This window comes from Orcinus orca, chromosome 14 (genome assembly GCF_937001465.1).
Source record: "Orcinus orca chromosome 14, mOrcOrc1.1, whole genome shotgun sequence".
Classification (NCBI taxonomy): Eukaryota; Metazoa; Chordata; class Mammalia; order Artiodactyla; family Delphinidae; genus Orcinus; species Orcinus orca.
Window position 1 is genome coordinate 70,868,112 of NC_064572.1, and position 23,382 is coordinate 70,891,493.

Here is a 23,382-nt window from a genome sequence, read left to right on the forward strand (position 1 = left end):
TTTTTCTTTTCTTTCTTAGCTATGAAATAATACTGGCAAGTCCCAAGAAAACTAGATCTGGATTTCATTTTGTCTCTTCAACTCTGTGTGATCTTGCGCACATTCCTGACATGTTACAAACAGCTTGTGTCTCTGAATATGCAGTATCAATTTTCAGTGGTGAAAGCCCCAAAAGGAAACAGACTGATTCTTCCATGCACAAACAGCTGGGCAGTTGTGGATGGAATTAATTGCTGATATGTATTGGCTGTGTTTTTCTTCTCTTGTCATTTCCTTTGCAGCTGTGAAAGTGAAGTTTGACTTGAAAACAGACATTTCCAGCAGTGCAAATCCAGAAAGTATCAAGATGGGACTCTTCAAATGTAATATCCAACTGCTATCTTTGAGTTGTTCAGTTTGGGGGTTAGGTGGGCAAGAGCAAGGGATAGCAGCAGGCAATTCATAATTATGTATATGGATGAAAAACATAATTATATCAGGCACTTGGACTATGAAAGGAGGATTTTGGAATGGGTTAACTTATCATGGCAAGAGTGACCTCATAATCCAACAACAGACGAAATCAGTCAGCACCTACCCGCAGGATCCTGAAAGAGGGTGTTCTAGGCCATCTCTCAAAATATTGAAATATTCAATACTCCAGACTGATTTATTGTTCCAGTGTGAGGGAGTAGCAGTTGGAGAGGGTAATGTGACAACATGTATCATTAAAAATATTTTCCTAGTCTTCTCCCAAAGCTATTTCCATTATTTGTTTTAAATTCTGTGTAAATGATTATATAGCTTATTTTTTACATGCTTGGGTATTCTACTGAGAAACCTATTTTTTTATTTCATGGGTTATAGGAGTTCCGTTAAAAGTAACTGTTGGTGCGTCTCTGAATGTGAATACAGAAAGTAGTATTGATTAAAATCATTCTGAACAATAATCGGATGTTTAATAATAGTTTCAATAACTGAAATTTTAAACGCTATTAAAGAGTTTTAGACAGTACGTATACATCCTCCTGAATATCTTATTTGGAAATAAATCAGAAAAAAATTAAAAATCAAAACTTATGGAATTATTTGCAGAAGTGGGTGATTGCAAATTTTTTAAAGCATAGTATTCATATTAATGATTTTCATCAAAATAATTTCCCCTTTTATGTGTTTATTTCAATATTAAAGCATCAGTCAAATCCCTTATTTTTGAAGGCAGTTCTTGCTAATTAGTTGATAAGAAAATGCTTTTATTGTTTCTGTATTGCCAGGAGAACTAGAGCATTGGTAGAGAAGGATAAGTAATGCTTGATAATGTTCAGGTCCCCTGTCTTGGCCACCTAGGCCAAAGTCAAGTTCTAGAGCAGTGTTGCTGACACCTTGAGATATGCAGAAGCTGCTGTTGCTAAACTTAGCAGTTCGCATGGTTGGACTTCCTTTACAGTAGTCCACTTCCACCTAACATTCTGTTGGCTGAGCTGCGTGATCTACCTTGCATTTTATCTTTACTTTCCTCACGAAAAAGAAATGTCTGTATTTCATTCCATGGCAGGAAAGCTGAACTTTCCCCCCATTTCTATGAAGAGGGTTTATTTAACCCAATTAATTTTGACTCTGAGGCACTGAAAAACGTTGTGGCAACATTAACGTGCCGTTTGCTCTCACTGAAGTCGGCCTGGGTGTGTTGTTTCCCCCAGAGTGGGCTCCACCCCTGCTCTAACCGCACTGTGTGGATATCTCACTGTTTAAAACAAAGTTCATTTTTAGGGCAGCATTGCATCAGAATTGCTATACAAAAACCAGCTTAAGATATGTGCGGCAGCTTCCATTCTTTTTAATAAGTAAGTACAAAATTGTCTATTGTAATACCGATAGCTCACAGCTTAGGGGGAAGCATAGATAAGATAGATGGTTAATTTTGTGCCAGCTGCTAGCAATGTGCAATATTCGTCTTGGGGAGGAGCTTGTGGCTTTATCACTCAATTAAATTTTTTCCTGTTAGTTTGCTTTTTACCCCTCTTGAACTGTTTACTGAATTGTTCTTAATTGTTTGGGGGATGACATTGACTAAGGAAAATACTGGTAGTCTCTCAAATGTGCTAATTATTTAAGATAAAAATGCTTAAAAATATTGCACTGAATTTATTGGACTCATTAATAGCATAATCTGGCAATACTGTATTTCGAGACATCGTGGCATGAACTCTGTGTGTAAGAGTGGGTTCATTGAATTAAAAAAAGGCAGCATCTAAAGAGCCTTTATTTCTGTCATAATGATGCTTTGTCCTTCTGCTGTTGGGTATTTGTCAGAGGAGTTGGGGAAGGCTGCAGCCCAGAGTTCTGCTCTGTGCCTTGTCTGTGCCTCTGTGTTCTTTCTAGAGTTTGTGACGTGAACGGTAAGTTGAACTATAGGAGATTGATTGTTATTCAGTGAGGTCCACATTCAGCAATATTTCTTTGCCAGTGGGGTCTAACCTTCTCACATGTTGGAGTTCTTTTTGTAGTTGGGTTTTAAATGCCTGTGAAGTGTTTAATTATGCACTGATCAAAGTGGGCACGTTGAGAGAGAGGTTGTGCTTTGTGATGTCTGTACTGTTGTCTTCCTCTCTTGCGTGTTCATTGTGTCCCCTTGTGGGGCAAACACACCCATTCAGTACAAGCAAGTTGAATCATTTGCCTTAGTTGAAATCTAAAGCTGCGGGTTGAAAACGGCAGATTTCTGTAAAGCTTGCAGGGGTGGCATTGTGTCATCCTTTCTGGACTTAAACATCCTATCATTTCCTTGCTTCAGCTTCCTCTTGGCTGAACTACTACTCTTTGGTAGTAGTAATGTGTTTAGCTATTTTCTAACATCACAAGGATATAAGAATAAAGTAAAAGCCTGATATAATAGAAAAAAGCACTAGCCTGGGAATTAAGAGGCTTTTACTTTGGACACTAGTTTCTTCACCTGTAAAATTAGGAATTTGGGTTAGCTCTCTAAGACCTTTTCCAGCTTAGAATACCCTAATTTTCTCGGTAAAAGACTCATGCCTATTCCAGAGATGCTAAAGGGAATGTATTAGATTCGAGAAAAAATGTTTAGATGTTAACCCAGAATCATTCTTACAAATGACATGAAAACTAAAGCTTTGCTTCAAATAAATTGTGTATATCAGAAATTTTGGAAATTTACTGTTTAATATCTGAGCGGTAGAATTAGTATATAAGTGATGTCCTCAACAAGAAAATAAATTTTCAAGCAGGAACTAAGTGAACCTCTTGCCACAGGTGTTGTGTAGACATTTATTAAACATTGCCTATTATACTCAGTGTACAGTTATTAGTTGTATAACCTTGGGTAAGTGGCTTTCAATCTTTTTATTTTTAATATATTTTGCATCACGACCCAATACATGTACCACATACACACCACTTAATCTCTAAAATAAATTTCTCTTAACAGTGCAAAAAACATACTGCTATATTTTCTGTTCTGGTTTATTTTTTTTAAATGTGTTTCAATCCACTGAGCTAGATGACCTCTACTGTCCCTTTGAACTCTAGGAGAATATAGTTACTCCTAGACTTTTATAGTTGCTCCAGAGCAAAGCTTGCCAACTAGTTTGCTGTTAAATACTGACATTAGAAGATTTTCTAGATAGATTTTTATTTGGAAATTTTGTAGAAAGTCAATAGCCAATATCTAATAATACTCTATCTTATTTTTTTCTTGTAATAATTATGTAATACAGAGAGTGGGTTTTTTTTTTTACTTAGCCCTATTATATGGCTGCCCCCAAACCCCCTCCTCTTTACTCCAGTATGCTATACAAATTTTATTTATGCACACTGTATTAGTGAAAACTAAAGTGACATGAAAAGGGTTAGGAAGTCTTTTCTAGAGAAATAAACTGTGTGTCACATAGATTAGATACAGAGTATCAAATTACCCTTGATAGACCCCATCTTTGTCTTCCTCAGGGTTTTCCCAGGGCTCTAGAGAAGTTCCCTTCTCTGCTTTAATGTACTTCTAAAAAGTATTAATTTTATAACTTAAAGAATGCACATGGTAAAAAGATGAAACAATATAAAGGGCATATGACAAAACGTCTCTTTCTTACCCTAATCTTTGAACGCTGTGCCCCAGTGGGGAGTTTCTTCTCTATTTTTCCGGAAAATTTCTGTGAATATGAGTGGACATCTTTTTTAAAAATCCAAATAAAATTATACTACACACACCATTATGTATCTGCCTCATTCTTTTTAATGGTTGTATGGTACTTCAGTGTATGGATGGGTATACTATAATTTATTTAATCATTCATCTTTTGATAGGTATCTGGATTATTTCCAAGTTGTTCCCTTTCTCCCCATCAGATATACTTAGGCTATCAGCCTTCCCTCCTACCTCCATTTTGGGACAGAACCCAGAACCTAGGTGCTACTGGAAAGGGGTGATAGTGCTGTGTGGAAATGGAAAAACCCCTCACCAACTTCTCTTCCTCTGGCTAGAACACCAAAAGTAGGCCCCACTGTCCCAGCCATTCATGAGTGGGTAAGACTGCCCTAGGAGTCATTTTTCAGCAGATTAATGAAATAACATTGGGTTCAAAGTCTGGTAACTGGAGTGTGAGATTGTGAGCCTGTCACTTAACCCCCTTGATCCTCAGTTTTACCATCTATTGAGTATAAAATGAAAGATTGGAATAGATGAGTTTTAATGTCCCTTCCAGCTGTAATAGTTACATAGTATTATTTTTAATATTGACTTAAGCTATATAACCCAAATTGTATGACGTTTCTGTTATTTAAATTAAAAACATCTTTTGTGTATATTGTGTGGTCTGTAATTTGTTTGACCTGCCATATGGCCTAAGCTATTTGAAAGTTTAAGAATGTGGAGAAAAAAAAGAGAGAGAGAGAGAGAAGTTAAATATTATACTATATTTTACATAAAATCTCCTTTTCTAAAAAATCACTTCCAAAACTATAAAATCCATTCCAGAAGTAAAAGCAAATCTTTTTATCAAGCTTGAATACTTGAGGAGAAGATTCTGAGGTGATGTTTGTTTTTAAAATGGATCTTTGTAATTTTCAATGAATCCAGCCATTCAGAGTTAATCCTGAGGGCTTTGAAACTTGGCTTCAGTCCCCTTGTTTAAATTGTTTTCACATTCTAGCCCTCTAATCCATCTCTCTGTTTCACTGAATGCTAAAATTGATGTTGCTTGACATAGCTAAAGTTTTCTGACTTGGTGCTGAGGAAGCAGCCTTAGAGGTGAACTGTGCGCTACCATCCTGCCAGCAAAGTTATCAAGTTACACAGCAAAGTTATAAAGTAACCGAAGCAGGAATTTTTGCTGCATCACATGTAGGTTGTTTAACATTACCTGTTTCACAATTTTATTCTTATAATTCCATCAAACGACAACTATCCTGAAAGCAACATGGAATAAGAATTCATCGTTTGATTTATATAATTACAACAGGAAGATAAAAAGACATTTTCTTGGCCTGGAGGTAGGGTAGTCTGTGTGTTTTCATGCTGGTGACCCTAGCTTCTTAGCAGAAGGCTTGACATACCTTGAATAAGTATACTTCCCTAAAACCTGAGAGATTATTTGTTATCCAAATAATGCTAGAATTCTGTGTTAATTTTCATATCAATTGTTTGACATAGTTCAGTTTAGCAAAATGTGTTGAAGACCTTCTAAGAGGCAAGCACTGCATTAAAGGGTGGGAGTACCTAGATGACAGAGACAGTCTCACTGGAATGTACCAAAATGACAACTGTTCTTAGTTCTTCTATTGTTGGAGTTTTCCAGTATCCACTGGTAAGTGGAACTGGGCAGAGAAAGTTCTCCAAGTTTGAGTCTGTGAAAATAGATGGAAAAAAAGTACATTTTCAGTATTTAAAAAGGGGTACTAATGCCTTGTTAGGACAGTGTCAGTTACTCTGCTGTGTGTGGATCTGCTAGTGACATCAGTTTCTCACTAATCAAATTCTAAATGAAATAAACACATTTGCGATGTGTGGATTAATTGAGCCCCAATTTTTGCGTACCATTGCAATTACTGTACCTCGTATATTATAATGGCTTAAACAATTGCTTGTATGAAACTAACCTTGAAAATGGTCACAATGTGTCTTTATGACACATCCCAATATCTTCTTTGTCATGTTACCTTATCCATCGTGGCATTTACGACTAAGGAAATTCTCTAGAGTCAGAAATATGCAGGATACTGCTGCCTACAGGATGTTGAACAAACTTTGTCTAAAATATTTGAAACCATTTTAGAAAAACAGTCCTATGATAGCAAAATCAGTCAAATAGACTGTAGTTTGAGCTGAAGCAGAAAGCCTTTTTAAACAAGAGGGAAGAAAAAGTCTAATCGTTACTCTGGTCTGTTATGTATGCAATCTCAGAAGGGACTGCTTTTTCTCCTTTAGAGCCCAGCTTTTGGCTAGGGTCCTGTGACACACAGTGGGAATTCACTTCCTATCAGGAAACGCTGTTTTTCAATGTATTATCTTGTTGAGACAACCACAGTGGACAATAGGCTATTAATGTATTAGAACAACAAGTGTCATAACTAAGCCAATATTTGCTTTGTTTTGAGTGTTGCCCTAAAAAAAAAAAGAAAAAAAAACCCACAAAACTTTGGCTGAACTTCAGAATACATTTGATCATCAGTAACTGCTGGGTACAAAAGCCATGACAGTCAAAAAGAACAAAGAAAAAAGTGCTTTAATAGTGGTGATGAACTTTTGCAGGTTTACTCTATTCACTTCCTATCCACAGAGAGACAAGAATAATTTAAATGATTTCAAATACAACTTTTGGGTATGAAAAAGTGTGCACTTAAAAGCCTGTTTTGAATTTTGGAAGCCACACCAAGAAACTGGTATAAAGAAAAAAAGCCTCCAACTCAAGTTCTCTTACAAAATACCAAACCTTCTTGTGAGATATATCACATTCAGTTTTGGATATTTATATTTAAAATGATTTGATAAAACTGCTTACTTGAGGACTGACAGCTTTTTAAAAGCTGTTACTTTCATAATGATTAAGAAGAAAACTCTATTCAGGGGGTGGTTAGTTAATATCAAGTCACTATTATTGATATAATTATGTGATAAGATACAATAAAATTTCAGATTTGGAAGGTAAGCCCAGAGGTCATCTATTTCAAACCACCTCATTTTATACATCGTGAAACTCAGACCTTACCTCTTCATTGAGATCTTCCCTTACTATCTTAATCCATAATTCTGTTTATCAGCAATCCTCAACAACTCTTGGATATCTTATATTTATCTTTCATTTAGCATTTATCATAAACTGTTTTTTTTTTAATAAATTTGTTTATTTATTTATTTATTTATGGCTGTGTTGGGTCTTGGTTGCTGTGCACGGGCTTTCCCTAGTTGCGGCGAGCGGGGGCTACTCTTTGTTGTCGGGCATGGGTTTCTCATTGCAGTGGCCTCTCTTGTTGAGGAGCATGGGCTCTAGGTGCACAGGCTTCAGTAGTTGTGGCATGTGGGCTCAGTAGTTGTGGCTTGCGGGCTCTAGAGCGCAGGCTCAGTAGTTGTAGTGCACGGGCTTAGTTGCTCTGCGGAATGTGGGATCTTCCCAGACCAGGGCTTGAACCTGTGGCCCCTGCATTTGCAGGCAGATTCTTAACCACTGTGCCACCAGGGAAGTCCCATAAACTGTTTTTTATTATCAGTTTTCTTCCCATGAGGTCAATAGAGAATTTTAGTAGAGAATTTTAGTTCTTAATAGTTAAAACTGGGAAGTCTTTAAGGGCAGAACCTAGATCTGTGCTTTATATCTCTTTATACTCTACCTAACAGCTGTATTAGTGTTTACTGATTGACTGGATAAGTAGTTTTTTGTTTATTTTAAGATGACATTTTGTAGCACCATTTGTATCTGGTCTCAGAACACAGCAGTAGGTATAGATTTTTTTTAATTGCTCTTTTTATACCTTCATACTTTTTTGTGATTACTTTTTCATTACCTCAACCATCTTGGGTAGCTGGCCATTCTGATCAAACCATGATTAGCCCACTTTTCAAGAGTTGCTGTAGATTCTCTGCCCTAGTTTACTCTAAGACTAGAGAATGGGATATTATGAGTCAATAGCCCTACTCACCTCACTCAGTTTAATAAACCCTTATTGAGTATAACTGTTAGTAGACAGTGAAGAAAGGAAAAAGATGTTGGCCCAGATACTGGGGCAGAAAGACATACTCAGATAATTCAAAAGCAACACAGACTATGACAAAGTGCTTTGGGAACACTAAGGGGGGTGGGGGGGCTAATTCTGATAGAGGAGATTGGGAAGCCGTCGTGGAAGGGGTTGGTTTTTGAACACACCACAAAGTGTGGAAGACTTGAATGGATGGAGGTGAGCAGGGAAAACAGTCCAAGTGTGTGAGAAATAAGGTGAGCAAAGCATTAGTTAGAGAAATGGCTTTTGTTTGGGAGGGTCATCGTTTTCCTCTCAGTCTGTGGGGTATACTTAAAAGCCTTTTCCATGCTATTTTCAGAGCCTGAATTTTACAAACCCCAGACTGATTAAGATGGGACTCCAGGTTGCTTAAAAAACAAGCAAAAAACCTTGGGAATGACTAAGAAAATTGTGTGTTTGGAAAATTATGGTAGGTGGCTTTGTGCTTCTCAGTTGTAACCATGAACCTGAAGGATTGTAGTATCCATAGTACCTTTTAGATGTGTAAAATAATACTTCACCACTCTACAGAACCCTTCCTTGACAATAGAGATAAAAAGTAGACACAAAATATTTACCAAGCTCTGGAGAGCTACTTAAGTTACTAAGCTCCATGAAGATTGCTTTTTGTTTTGACAATAAACTACTTGATGTAGGCTGTAAGTCCAGCTAAATAGGCACTGTGGAACTAAGCTGTGAGTCTAGTCTTTGTGAGCCTCAGAGAAACAAGAATCCTACTCCAGGCCTGAATTTAAAATATAGCAAGCAATTTAAGTGGACCATTCAGGCATGTGTGAGTGAGCACAAACAGCTGAGTCATAAAATTTACTCTCTCTAGTGAATTACCATGAAAGCTTAACAGAGAAGTGTTCTCATTATTTTAAAATGGTATAAATGACTCTAAATTCTTATGAAAGCACACATCAAGAAAATTTGTTTTGTGTGTTTTTAACTCTGAATGCATACCTACAAACCCCTTAAAATCAAGAAACCGGTACTTGAGGCATTAGGTGATTTTCCTTTTTCATGAAAGTTAACATTTTATTTAATGTACAGTAGCTTTTGAAATTAGTTTATTGCCAAAACCTTTAGTTAAAGGAATTTTTTTAATGTAGTTCATATTTAAATCTTTTCTTACATTGATAGATCATATGATCTACATTCTGTGTATCATATGCTGCTCTAGATAATATGAAAAATCTTGAGTAAGATAAATTGAAGGACTTGGACAAGTCGGATTCTCTCCTGGGACCTGTTTCTTCATATGGAGAAATGAGGGGTAGTACTAGATGTAATAATACCTTATATCCTATTAAGCTCTAACACCTTTAAATTCTAAAGATGCTATTCCTCTTTTGGCTGTAATTAGATGATATTAAGGAAGGCAGTATTTATTTCTTGGAAGAGTTGTTATATGGACTTATAAATGTTTTGTTTCTCTGTTATTCTTACAAAGGTATTTTTCAGCCTGCTGTTTTTGATAAACTTTCCTCCATAAATTAAACAATGAGTTCTTTTAATGCTTTCTCTTTTCCCGTGAATTGGACAGTTAGCCTTTTTAGGTCTTCTTTCAGATTTTTTTTTACTTTTTATTAAGACCAGTTTCCAGCTGTGGATTAGAGGCTTGGGTGGTTGTCTCTTTATTATCTTCAGTCTCCTCACTATTCATGTCAGAAAAGAATCTCGATCTCGTTTCTCTTATATGAATTGTCATAAAATATCAAAATGTCTGCACACATTTTCAGGATTGTTATTTATATTGACTAGGCCTACTTTGCAAGGCTAAATCTTATTTTATACCAGGTCAGAGTCTAAACCTCTTTAAATGAATCGACAAACCTGTATGGCAGTAAATGTCCAACACAGTTCTAGATGAAATAATGGGGCATATATAATCTAGGTAGTAGGAGCCAGAGGACTCCCCTCACCTCTTTCTAAAGCTCACAGTTATAGTTGTAATTTAGATTACACTTTGTAGAAGATGAAATTTGATGAATGACCAGGGGATTTTACTTATTTATTATTGATTTAATCATCAAATTCCTGAGTGTCACACCCTGTACTTCATGCTTTTACATTCAGGTAAACTTCATCGTAAGAAAATACAGCCTATGAAAACATATATCTTTTCAAAGAGTTCACATTAGAGTTGGGGACTTAGATTTGGGGCTGGGTAGGGGAGGAGTTGGAAACATTTACTGGAGGATCTTAACAGGTATAAATTTGAAATGACTTAAAATTTGAAAACATCATTGGAGTTTAGGGATGGGGATAGGGTAGCAGAAGGTAGAGATGCAATATAGTGTAGTGGTAAAGAACACAGGTTCTGGAGCCCATCTACTTGAATTTATATCATAGCTGCACACATATTGGTATGTGACCTTGTACACGTAACTTCTGTAATGCTGTTTCTTTGTCTGTAAAATGAGTATGGTAATAGCACCTACCTGTCTAAGGTTATTATGAGGATTAAATGAGTTAAAACATGCTGCCTTCTTAAAACAATGTTGGGTAATAGTAGATGCTCAGGAAATGTTGACTACTGGCCATTAATCCTCTCTCCCCATAAAAACATACTTTCATCAAAAATTGTGTTTTTAAAAATTCTGATGTAATTTGTTTAATAGAAAAACACGAAAGCTAAATTACTAAGAAGGATGGTGTCAGTAACAGAGTCGGAGTAGCTGAATGCCTGACAAAGATTTGGAATCCAGGCAGACCCCTGAGGACAGGGCAGATTCCTAGCAACAGGCAGTAGGAAAAAGCCCAGGTGTATGGACTGTCAGGGAGGTTGGACAGTAGGTTTCAAACCCTGGCCTGTAGGCAGTGCATAGGAACAGGGTGTTTTGGCAAAGGGTGGCAATAGGTAGAAGCCTAGATGGGGAATTAATACCAGGGAAGTTTGCATGGCATCAGAAATCCCCTACTGTAAGCCAGGGTGTGACCCATCAGGTTACCTTAGGGAATGGTAGAAATGGATAGAAGGGTCTAAGACTGAGACCTGGGAAAGAGGGTTCAGGCATAGATCTTCAGTTTTGAAAGTATTTGGAGTTACCTGATAGAAAAACAAGAAAAGGATTTAGGCTGCTTTAGAGTGAGTGGAGTGGCTAAGAGATTAACAGAGTTTGATTATTAACAATCAGATAAAAGTATTGCTGAAGTGAAAGTCAGACATCAGAATGGGAGCAACAGCAGCAAGACTAACTTGATGCTGAGCTGCTAAACTAGTTTCTTAAGGTTTCTCATAATCCTGGGGGCCCAGAGCCTGGCATGATGCTGAATCTGCAGGTTAGGGTTTAGTGTTCCCTAATGTGGGGAGAAGGGCAGAAATGCAGCTTGTATGTACACATGGCAAGAAACCTGATAAACGGAGTGAATGGCTTTTTAAATCCACTCTTGCTTAATGAAAAGACATTCCATCAGACTGGAATATTTTAAAATTTGATAACTGCTTTAAGTGTTTCAGCTATGATAGAACCAGTAGAGCCCACTGCATCTTTAATTTGTGGTTGATGTTCATTGTGAATCTTCATGGAGTTTTACAAAGAAATTTCTGTTCAGAATCTGATATGACAAGAACATTCATATCATCTTCATATTTTCTTGGAAACACTGTTTCTTGATCTAACATGGTAATAGTTTGCAAAAGTCATACCATTGTGCAAGACATCTGTGTTGCGTTGCCCTTACGTATATCAAATGGTATATCAAGTGTCATTCGGGAGTCTTCCCCAGTGGCACAGTGGTTAAGAATCTGCCTGCCAATGCAGGGGACACAGCTTCAAGCCCTGGTCCGGTAGGATCCCACATGCTGCAGAGCAACTAAGCCCGTGCACCACAACTACTGAGCCTGTGCTCTAGAGCCCGCAAGCCACAACTACTGAAGTCCGCTGGCTTAGAGCCTGTGCTCGGGAACAAGATAAGCCACTGCAATGAGAAGCCCGTGCACCGCAACAAAGAGTAGCCCCCACTCACTGCAACTAGAGAAAGCCCGCGCACAGCAAAGAAGACACAATGCAGCCAAAAATAAATTTATTTTTTTTAATGTCATTTGGGTTGCTATTTTGATTTCTGTTATTCCCGAAGAGCTGACTTTGATTTTGCAAAGGTGTGCTATCTATCTACACTGTTGTGATGGTGAAATGCCTCCTAAAATAGGTATTATTAAGATGGAAATTCCATTGGAACAGTATGTATATTAGTTTTCTAGGGCTACCATAACAAAGTACCACAAAATGAGTGACTGAAGACAACAGAAATTTATTCTCGTACAGTTCTTGAGTCCAGAAGTCCAAAATTAGGGTGTCAGCAGGGTTGGTTTCTTTTGGCTGCCCTGAGGAAAATCTGTTTTGTGTCTCTCTCCCAGCTTCTGGTAGTTGGTAGCAATCCTTGGTGTTCCTAGGCTTGTGGCTGCATCAGGTCAGTCTGTGCCTCTGTCCATCATCACATGGCTTTTTCCCTTGTATGTCTCTGTATCCACATCTCTCTTACTTTTCTCTTATAAAGACACTGGTCATCAGATTTAGGGCCTACCATAATCCAATATGACCTCATCTTAATTTAATTACAAATTAAGACACTATTTTATTTTTTTTTTTAATATATTTATTTATTTTTGGCTGCATTGGGTCTTCGTTGCTGCGCACAGGCTTTACTCTAGTCGTGGCGAGCTGGGGCTACTCTTCGTTGCAGTGTGTGGGCTTCTCATTGCGGTGGCTTCTCTTGTTGCAGAGCACAGACCCCAGGCACGTGGGCTTGAGTAGTTGTGGAGCGTGGGCTCAGTAGTTGTGGCTCGTGGGCTCTAGAGTGCAGCCTCAGTAGTTGTGGCGCATGGGTTTAGTTGCTCCGCGGCATGTGGGATCTTCCCGGACCAGGGCTCAAGCCCATGTCCCCTGCATTGGCAGGCAGATTCTTAACCGCTGTGCCGCCAGGGAAGTCCCAAGAGCCTATTTTCAAATAAGGTCATATTCTGAGGTAATGATATGAATTTTAGGGGACACTATTCAACCCCAGTACAGGATGTGATATCAAACTTTAGATTTAAAGGATAATTCATTTGAAAAAGCTAGTTTCCCAAAAATAGTTTTTTTATTATAAAAACAGATTTTCAAGGTTGATAAACATCTCTTTGTATGGATTTCCACTTAAAACTGTTATCAGAGTTCTAAATGGTGGGTTATGACCAGTGTTTTTGGAAATAATTTTCAAGTACTATTACCTATGCTTAATAAATTGCATTTTCATGACTCAGTATTAGACTTTCCATAGAAAGAAAACAGATGAGGTTGTGATGATCCTGAAATCCTCCTTACCAGCCAAATCTAGAGGTAGGAACTCCTTCAAATGACTTCTTTGCAGTAACGAGTTACCTACAGCTTTTGGATTGGCTTTTGCAGCTGTATTTTATAAGTTATAATCATGAAAGCCAGAAGTCTTTAGTTGGGATACCTGATAGTAGATCAAAATGAACTCTTGGAACATACTCATACCTTGTGTTCTTTAAGATTTTTTTGTATATTTTCCTCCAATTTTTAACATAAGGAGCTTTGCCTCATACTTTTTGTGCCAGCCTCCCTACTGTCCCTCACTGGTCACAACAATCACGTTAGGAATGGACCATTAGAAGTACCATCCACTATAACAAATCAGTTTTCTAGACCAGCCTTTTGGGTGAACGTTTTGATTTGAAAACTCAACTCATTTTTAATAATGAGCTTTTGTAGGATCATTTGCATTTCTTCAGAATGAGGAACTAGAATTTCTTGAGTTCAGAAATTTTGAAAAATAGGTATATGTAAGATTGGAATTTGAGGGAGTTAAGTTTTCTATATTACTTGTATTCTGATACTCACTTTGGAAAAAGTTTCCTGAGGTTTCAGGGTAGATATGCAGTAATAGGTAAGAGTGATTTTTCCTCAGACATTGCTCTCAAGAAAATGTCAAAAGCAATGGCTTTAAATTTTTCAAGCTCAGTGCTGCACATGTAATTTTTTTTTTAAAAAAAAAAGCTTTTTTCCAGGACTACTAAATAGTAAAGAGCCAACGATTTAAGGTATCTCCAGAAATTGAGAGTAATGAATCTTTCTTTAAAAATCGTAATCTCCACTAATTCCACTTGTTTAAACCTCTCATTTATCATGAGCTGTCAAGTTCTGGATAGTTTCCTGGATTTCAATTTAAAAATTTTCACTGATACCAGGGGACATAATAACAGAAACTAAATGTCTTGGAGGCACATCTGAGTAATCAATCCACTGGTTTCTGTCAACTTTCTCTTGGGGGAAAAAAACAAAAAACAAAAAACCCCACCTTTTGGTTTTTTCCCAACCATTTCCAATACACTCAATGTTGAAGACAAATGATGACTGAGGGAATATATACAGAACGTTCATCATGTTTTGTAGAAAGGAGGGTAAAGGCACTGAGGCCATGTGTTTTTGGATTCTGCAGGATACTTGAGAGATTGCCTCTCTCTCTGGTTGATTGTTTTACTCATCATTTTATAAGATATATATATATATAAAATCAGTCTTATATTTGCTTTTCCGAATGATTCACGTTGGGAACAATTTGAGCTAAGTCTAAAAAGTGATTGAGTTTAGGCTTCAAGAAAATACACTCCTTCTGAACTTCTTGTACATGTTTTCAAGTTTATAACTCTGTCCCTCGCATGGCCATTACAAACTGGTAAATTTGACCTATTTATAATGAAAGTTTTTTTCAAATTACTGGTGAACATTATTTCCATTCCTACCAATGTCTAAGCAAGTGACTGACTCTCTTCTCCCCAGCCCCTACTCTTCACGTACAGAAGTCCAGCTCTCTGTTCCTTGCAACAGATAGTGTTGATCAATAAAATATTCTTCATCAACTACTGATACCTTAGTGAGAAAGAAGTTAGATTCATTTTCTGCCTTATCCAGCAGTGAATGCCTTTGGTCTTTGGATCACCCTGCTCAGTGTGACCTAGCAAGCACCTACTTAAACAACGTGTATTATGGTTATACTGAACTACTACTATGTTCCAATTATACTAGCACAGGATGTATTTTTCATGTTTGCTAAAGTAGTTTATGTTAATTAGCAGCATTGCTTTTATTATTAAAACAGTTTGAGACCAAAATACTCTCATAGCTGTGCCCTCCAGTTGATACTTTTCTTCTATCTGTTTTTTTAGTAAATGCTGAGCCAGCTATCAACTTCCATTAAAAGTACAAGACCCTTAGAAACATAAAGGGTTGCTGTTACTGTTACTAGTTTGTTTTATTATTGTTGGCATTTTTTCCTTGACTTTGTCAGATTTTTTTTTATTGAAGTATAGTTGATTTACAATATTATAATAATTTCAGGTGTAGAACATAGTGATTCCCTATTTTTACAGATTATACTCCATTAAAAGTTATTAGAAGATAATGGCTATAATTTCCTGTGCTGTACAATACATCCTTGTTGTTTATTTTATACATAGCAGTTTATATCTCTTAATCCCATTCCCCTAATTTTCTCCTCTCCTCTTCCCTCTCCCCTTTGGTAAGCACTAGTTTGTTTTCTATATCTGAGTCTGTTTCTGTTTTGCATATACATTTGTATTTTTTTAGATTCCACATAAGTTGTATCACACAGTATTTGTCTTTCTCTGTCTGACTTATTTCACTAAGCATAATATTCTCTAGGTCCATCCACATTGCTGCGAATGGCAGAATTTCATTTTTTCTTATGGCTGAGTAATATTTCATTGTATATATATATACACCACATCTTCTTTATTCATTTGTCTGTTGCTGGGCACTTGGGTTGCTTCCATATCATGGCTATTATAAATAGTGCTGCTATGAACATTGGGGTGCATGTGTCTTTTCAAGTTAGTGTTTTCATTTTTCTGGATATATACCCAGGAGTGGAATTGCTAGATCATATGGTATTCTACTTTTTTGTTTTTTTTTTTGGCTGTGTTGGGTCTTCATTGCTGCACGCAGGCTTTCTCTAGTTGTGGCAAGCGGGGGCTACTCTTTGTTGCAGTGCGTGGGCTTCTCAATGCGGTGGATTCTCTTGTTGCAGAGTACGGCGCATGGGCTTCAGTAGTTGTGGCACATGGGCTCAGTAGTTGTGGCTCACCGGCTTTAGAGCGCAGGCTCAGTAGTTGTGGTGCCCGGGCCTAGTTGCTCCGTGGCATGAGGGATCCTCCCGGACCAGGGCTCAAACCCATGTCCCCTGCATTGGCAGGCAGACTGTCAACCACTGCACCAGCAGGGAAGCCCTGTTATTCTACTTTTAGGTTTTTGAGTTAAGTTGCATTTTTGACTCAGGCCCAGATTAATGGTATCTTTTGCTAATCAACTATAGATTCATTTTTTCCTAGACTTTTGTATTGAAGCTTAAAGTTTATAGTTTTATTTTAAAGATATACGCAACAGAAGTCATTTCAGAAGAGAAAAAAAAGTATTCAGAAATTTAAGGACCATTTGGATCAATTTTAGGATTCTGGCAATAGACCACAGAGAGTTAAATTTTCACATTTATACCAGTTTGGTAGCCATTCAAGATTTTTTTATTTTACTACTTTGATAATATTTACCATTTCTGTTTTGGTGCTGAATATTGTGATCCTATAATATATTTTCAGGTGCCCCAGTAAAGAAAGACAGTAATTAAGTTTATAATAGCTGTGTATACTTCTAGGAAATAACAGTCCTTTGAGCCGTTCCATCTTTTTCGGTCAACTCTTCCACACCTAATTAAGATCTATAACCATGAATAATTCCTTGTTTGGTGAAGAATATTTGGTAGTCCGAGGCAAATGATTAAATCTCAGTTTTTTTAATCTGTACAGTGGAATTATTGCCAACATAATCTTTTTCCGAGGGTTGATTTGTTTCATTATAAATAGTTAAAGGCCCTCAACTCTTTCAAAATGATGCTAAATTAACTTTAGAGATAAAAATGTAAACTTGAACATAATTTACTGTTACCCAGGGCACAGTCAATGTCATTCTGATAACTTCTAATTAAGACATAGCAGTTATCTGCTAGGTTAACAGTTACAACTTCCAACATACTGATCATTGCCCATGTGGTGGTGTTTTCAGATGGACTTGAACCAGTTTAAGGGCCCTTACCCTAAATGTATTTAGTTCCTCTTTGTTTGGAACTCAAAATTTTATGGAATGTTCCATGATATTTTATGATACTACTTATCTTTGCCTACTTCGTTAAGCTTCTTGGTCTGCCCATGTCCTAATACTCCTTGTCCTTATGTATCTTATTTATCTGGTTTGCTAAGTACTGATAGAAAAGAAGGCCAATTATGAGGAGGCGATATTGTGTTGCATAAAGAGCTAGGAGAACTTAGATCACCCTGATGATGTTAGGTGTATGATATTGGGCATGTCTCTGTATGAAGACCTCTTTCATTAGTTATCTAATCTAGAAAACAAGAGATTTGGACTGGTTGTTCTCTTAATTTTTGCTTCAAAGCCTTCAAAGAATTTAAGTGAAAGGACAGATCCTTAGTTTACTGGTAATATGTTAGTAGATACTTCTTAATCTTTAAAAATCTAGTTACTTAAAGAAAGTGTATTCCTTAGGTATTTAAGTCATGCAAACCACCACTATACAACTACCTCATTTGTACATCTACTTTTCTGTGCACGCTAGACAGATAGACAATCATAACATTAAGTCTATTTAGAAGCACTAGGATTTTTAGGCTTTCCTTATAGCCTATTCTTCTCAGTCAATACTATTTATAAATTACCTGCATAAACTGTGTGTGGTGGGCCTTGTTTTTTTCTTATATTTCATTTGAGGGTAAATTATGGCCATGGGGCAGTCTGTGAATGATATGGTAATACTAATAAATGTCATTATTATGATTTTATAGCAATATCTGATATTTGAGCTTTAGAAAAATTGTAGCTTTAGAAAAATTACTCAACGCCTCTGATTATAGTTTCCTCTCATCAGTAAAATGTGTTCCTTGAATCTAGTCTGAAAAATTCCAAGAGAGCTCTCATAGAATCAGTAGCCGTTATAGCAATGAGATCCTAGTGCTTTGTGGGATAATTAAATCTTCTTCCGTTTGGGCACTTAGAAAATGCCATCTGTATTACTCAGTGCCACTCAGTGCCTGTTTTTCTTTTTTCATTTTTCTTGACTTTTATCTACTTCTGTTCAATTTTCCATATGTATCAATTTCTCTGTCAGCTGTATATAAAATTTTGGCTAGCAGTTGAAAGTAGTTCATGTATTTTGCAGTTTAAAATGAATAAAATTTCAGTGGTCGATCTGATGTGGCTTGTCATAGTTTATGCAGAGTCCAAGTTGTTTTCTAGAACTTTAAATACCTTCACAATTTTATAGTAACTTTCATCAAGAAAAACTAAATAAACTAGCATTTGTTGTTGTTGTTTTTAACCAAATATGCTGCTTTGAAGTCTCGGCATATCTTTGATTATTGTTTTAAATATCAAACAATGGGCCTGGTACTTGAAAGTACAGCCATCTTTTTGCTTATGTTCTAGAGAAAGCTGTTAAAACTACCAAGAATTTCAAGTTTGGAAAAACTTTTTATAAGTAATAACTTTTCATAGGATTGTTTTTACCATTCCCAGTCTAGAAGTAACACAAACAAGGTTGTTTTGGAAGGAGTTGTGATATAGTAAAATAATTCAGTTCAGCCGCTGCTGTGGAGTATTCTGCTGTTGTGGGGACTACAAACATAAGCAAAGAGGTCTTGAAAATTGAGCTAGAAGTAGATATGAGTCAAGAAAAATGAAGGAAAAAAAAAAACCCTGACATTGGGTAGTACAGATGGTGCTTTCTAAGTGCCCAGATGGAGGAAAATCTAGTTATCCCACAAAGGACTAGGATCTTATTGCTATAATCTGCCATAAATATTAAAAAAAAAGAATCATTTCTTATTCCCTTCCATCTCTCTAGCACATGTTCATTCCCCCCATCTCTCTCTCTCTCTCTTTCTTTCACACACACACACACACACACACACACACACATGCACACACACACACGTACACGCACATGCACACACACATTCTTCTTGTCCTTTCTATTTCCCATCTGACCATGACTTAGAGTTCCTAGGGTAGTGTTTTTCAAACTGTAGATTATAACAGCTTATTAATACATCATAAATCAATTTGACGAGCATTTTTTTAAAAAAGGAAGAGATTAAAATAGAAAATACCAGAATATACTACATAGTAAGGGAAAGTATCATGTCCTGAATTTGTTTCAGTTATACATCTCATGTATTTGTATGTGATTACAATATAAAATGTATTTCTTACTGTGGATTACCTTTTAAAAAGTTCAAAAGCCATCATTCTAAAGTGTTTTATCTAATTTTGTCTTGAACCTAATGTTCTTTAAACATGCATATTGTATAGTTACTGCATAAATATTTGGATAATGTTTTTAAAGCTAGAATTTTGTTTATGCTTGATATCTTGTTTCTAATCTGCATGGCCAGAGGAAAACCCATAGTATTAACAAGTTTTATAACATTATTTTTTTTTAATCTGTCTTCTGCATCATTTTCAATTCAGAGAACATTGTTGAAAGACTAATTTTTTTCCCCTAATGTAGTTCATACTGGTTTGCACTGGTGTTTATATTGTTCTGAAGTAGTAGAAAGCATGACTGTGTATATGTGGTATTAAAAAATAAGGTTGGTTAATTTTAAACAGAAGGAGCCCTGGAACTGAGTTGTTCCAAATATCACCTGGAAGCAGGAATATTTATGCTTAGAATTAGTTGTTCACGGTTAAGAGGAACTAGAATCTACCACTTACTTCCCTTAAAACATCCTTCCTTAGCGGGCAGTAGTGAAGATGCCTGACTCCCTTCTAAGCCATGGTAATTCTGGTACTTTTTCTTCTGGGGCCTGAGTAAAACTTTTCAACCCCTCAGTGCCACCGAATAGCTGGAATTGGCATTTGAAAAGAAACTACTAGTTACCCCTGCCTGGGTCTGAGTTGTGATTAAGTCCATGAGCTTTAGAGATCAACAGACTAGATTTAAATCCCTGGTCCACCACTTGCTAGCTCTTGGACCTGAAACAAGTTACTTCTCAGTGACTTTATTTCCTCATCAGTAAAATGGAGATAATAACACCTACCTCATAGGATTATGTGGAGCAAATGAGCTAATGCATTTAAATTCCAGCCGCTAGCACATAGCAAGAGCTCAGCACTGACAGTTGTTTCTAAATGCTGTGGTGACCCATCTCTAAAGTAAGGAATTTCTAGTTATTCTTGGAAAATCTCTAGCTGTTATGAATATCAAGCTATATCAAGGTTCCTTATCTGCCTCATTATGGGACTAGATCAGGGGATACCAGTAGGACCATAGGATGTTAGAACTAGGAAAATCTAAAGGGTCTTTTGAGATAGCCCTTTTATTTTACAGTTAATCTTGGGAACTTTATGATGTAATTGCTTACTTACTTCTTCGTGTTCCTCACTAGACTGCAAACCTCAGGAAGAACTGTGTCTTATTTGCCATTTTTATCTCCACATAGTAGGACCTTGGCACGTAGTAGATGCTCAGCCACTTATTGATTGAATGTGCCATGGCTACTCTAAAGTCACACAGTACTTGGTGGACGTGCAGAGACTTGAGTCCTGGTCTCTTTGTCCTCAGTCCAGTACTCTGCACCATTCTGCTTTCTTCTTGACAGGATTACATACAAGGAAATTTTTAGAATATAATTAGAAGTTTTTTAGTCTGATAATCAGCTAAGGCTCCTAGAACATTTTAACTATTTTCAACTAAGTGAAAATTTCTGATAGAAAACAATCATATTTAAATTGATCTGACCACAGCAAGATTTTTTAAAGTTCCTTTACAAAGCCAACAGTTGAGTTAATGTTTCCCCTTGCTGTGTGCCCTGGCTTATAAAGCCTAGTACTGAAATCTGAACAGTATCCGTTAAATGCTTTTTTACAGTATTTTATTTTGTCTCCGGGGGCTTCATATTCTAATTGTCCTTAACTTGAGTAAACTGCTATGTAAGCAGATGTTAAGTTCTAAAGTTGCTCTAGACTAATCATCATGAGAAGTATTTTGCAGTGACCAGGTGACGCTAATAGAATATGCATTTTTATTCAGATGCAATTTAGTTGTATTGACGGAACTGCTTTTAAAATACATTCTGGTACAAAAGATACCTAAAAATAACTACAATATAAGCTTTATTCTGCTCTATAGTTGATCACATTCTTATGGAATGGCCTTTTTTCAAATTAAACTTTTAAAGTTTGAGATTATTGTAGATTTGCATGCAATTATAAGAATTAATACAGAGAGATCCTGTACCCTTCATCCACTTTCCCCCAATGGTAAATCTTGTAAAACCATAGTGTAATGTCACAGTCAGGATACTGACATTGTGGTAATCCACTGGTCTTATTCACATTTTCCCAGTTTTGCTTGTAAGTCACTTGTATGGATGTATGTTTGTGTGTTAGTTCTGTGCAATTTTATCACATGTGTATGTTCATGTATCCACTACCGTAGTCAAGACATAGAAGAATTCCATCACCACAAGGATAACCATACCTCCTTTTATAACCATACCTGCCTCCCTCCTTCCCTCCCTCCCTCCCTCCAGAGCATACTCCTTCCCAACCCCTGGCAACCACTAATCTATTCCCCACTTCTATAATTTTGTCACTTGAAGAATATTATATAAATGGAATCATGCTGTATATAATCTTTTGATATTGGCTTTTTTACTCAGTGTAATTCACTGGAGATTTATTCAGGCTGTTGTGTATCAGTAATTCATTCCATTTTATTATATTTATAATGTTCCATAGGATGGGTATACCACAGTTTGTTTCATCGTTCACCTGTTGAAGGACATCTAGATTATTTCCAGTGTTTGACTGTTACAAATGTCCATAGTAGCTTTATTTGTATACAGATTGTGTGAACATATGTTTTCTTTTTTCTGGATTAAATGACCAGGAGAGCAATTGTTGGGTCATTTCATAGTTGCATATTTCGTTTTATAAAATGCCAAACTGTTTACTGGAGTTGCTGTACCATTTTACATTCCCAGTAGCAAGGTATGAGGGATCCAGTTTCTCTGCATCCTCTCCAGCGTCTGAGATTATCATTATTTTTTGTTTGTTTTAGCCATCCTGGGACCTGTATAGTGGTATCTCGTGATTTTAATTTGTGTTTCCCTAGTGACTAATGATGTTAAACATCTTTTCATATGCTTTTCTACCATGTATCCTTTTCAGTGAAATGGCTGTTCATGTCTTTTGCCCATTTTCTAATTGAATTGTTTGGTTTTTTTTTTACTGTTGAGTTTTGAGAGTTTGTTATATATTATACATACTAGTCCTTTGTCAGATGTACGGTTTGCAAATATTTTCTCATGGTCTATGGCTTGTCTTTTCATCCTCTTAACAGGGTCTTTTGCAGATAAACATTTAAAATTTAGGGGAAGTTCAATTTATCAGTTTTCCTTTTATGGACCATGTTTTGGTGTCAAATCTATAAACACTGCCTGGGACTTAATCCTGAAGATTTTCTTTTTTTTTCTGGAAGCTTTATAGTTTCTATTTTGAGTTAATTTGATCTAGTTTGAGTTAATTTTTTATCATGGTAAAATACATATAACATAAAATTTACCATTTTGAAGTGTATGATTCAGTGGCCTTAAGTACATTCACAGTGCTGTACAGCCATCACCACTATCTAGATCCAGAACTTTTTCATCATCTCAGACAGAAACCCAGTACCCATTAAGCAGTCACTCCCCATTTCTGCCCCCCGCACAACCCAGCCCCTGGCAACCATCAGTCTGCTTTCGGTACCATGGATTTGCCTGTTCTGGATATTTCATATAAATGAAATCGTATAATATGTGTGGCCTTTTGTGTCTGACTTCTTTCACTTAGCTAATGTTTTTGAGGTTCATTCATGTTGTAGATGTATCCGTGCTTCATTTCTTTTATGGATATATATTCCATTATGTGGCAACACCATATTTATTGTTTATCCATTCATCAGTTGATGGACACTTGGGTTGTTTCCACCTTTTGGCTCTTGTGAATAGTGCAGCTATGAACATTTCACGTACAAGTTTTTGTTTGAATACCTGTCTTCAGTTCTTTTGGGTTAATATTTAGAAGTGAGTTAATT

The 23,382-nt window shown here is 36.6% G+C and overlaps 1 protein-coding gene across 13 annotated transcripts in view; it reads left to right on the plus strand.

Moving 5' to 3' along the window:
• Positions 1 to 23,382, plus strand: part of ADD3 (adducin 3) — a 123,183-nt gene that overhangs the window by 65,722 nt on the left and 34,079 nt on the right. The window contains exon 1 of one of the 13 annotated variants that reach the window (XM_012531615.3): positions 1,397 to 1,823. The exons of 11 other annotated variants lie outside the window; for them this stretch is intronic. The gene's annotated coding sequence lies outside the window, so the exon portion shown is untranslated. Of the gene's footprint in view, positions 1 to 1,396; positions 1,824 to 8,616; positions 8,636 to 23,382 lie in introns of those variants that run through there. One more of the 13 variants, XM_049697018.1, reaches the window with a different exon arrangement.